This window comes from Octopus bimaculoides, chromosome 21 (assembly GCF_001194135.2).
Source record: "Octopus bimaculoides isolate UCB-OBI-ISO-001 chromosome 21, ASM119413v2, whole genome shotgun sequence".
Taxonomy (NCBI): Eukaryota; Metazoa; Mollusca; class Cephalopoda; order Octopoda; family Octopodidae; genus Octopus; species Octopus bimaculoides.
The window spans coordinates 33,791,127-33,792,040 of NC_069001.1; the positions used below are offsets into that span (position 1 = coordinate 33,791,127).

At 29.5% G+C, this 914-nt stretch overlaps 1 protein-coding gene across 1 annotated transcript in view; it reads right to left on the bottom strand.

Moving 5' to 3' along the window:
* Nucleotides 1–514, bottom strand: part of LOC106884500 (Golgi-associated plant pathogenesis-related protein 1) — a 10,031-nt gene extending 9,517 nt beyond the window's left edge. The window contains exon 1 of the mRNA XM_014935918.2: nt 450–514. The gene's annotated coding sequence lies outside the window, so the exon portion shown is untranslated. The remainder of the gene's footprint in view (nt 1–449) is intronic.
* Between the last annotated feature and the right edge of the window lie 400 nt (nt 515–914).

Below are 914 nucleotides of genomic sequence, written 5' to 3' on the forward strand. Positions count from 1 at the left end.
GATGAAAATCCACTGTCACATATAGAAAAATTAATAATTAAAAGCACATAAGTATAATATAATACAAAGTAAATATCATAAGATAATGATAATATCATTATTATCATTATTATTATTATTATTATTATTATTATTATTATTATTATCATTAAAATTATTATCTTTATCTTATGATATTTACTTTGTATTATATTATACTTATTTATTGTGCTTTGACTTATTAATTTTTTTATATATGACAGTGGATTTCCATCGATGAGTTCATGAACCTTGGTTCTTTTCCCTAAAACTATATATATATATATATACACACATATACATGCATGCATACATACATACATACACACACACACACATACAATGCACATATAAAAATACTGACAATTCAGAATTTAATACAAACAATCCAGTATTTAAAGTCAAAACCCAGAAATGCAAAAGACACCCACCTGTCAGAGGAGAAAAATGCAAAGTTCAGTCGTGTAGCAGACGATGTGCGCGTTTGATCAATCGGCAGACTATCGTGGATTAGTGCGTTTCGTTGTTGTCTCCGTCTTATATATTGTCACAATCTTAATCTTCCGCCTCTCCCTCCTCATTTTTTGTAAAGCAATCTTAATATCAGTCATTTGTAATGTGCATCCGGTCCATGTCAGTCAGAGAAAATAGATATATATATATAAAGAGATAGATAGATAGCTATAGATAGATAGATAGATAGATAGATAGATAGATAGATAGATAGATAGATAGATAGGTAGGTAGATGGATAGGTAGATAGATAGATAGCTATAGATAGATAGATAGATAGATAGATAGATAGATAGGTAGATACATTTCTTTTATTAGCCACACAGGGCTCAACGAAGATGGGACAAATACAATGTAGAGCTTTTCTTTTTGGGAGGGGGAAG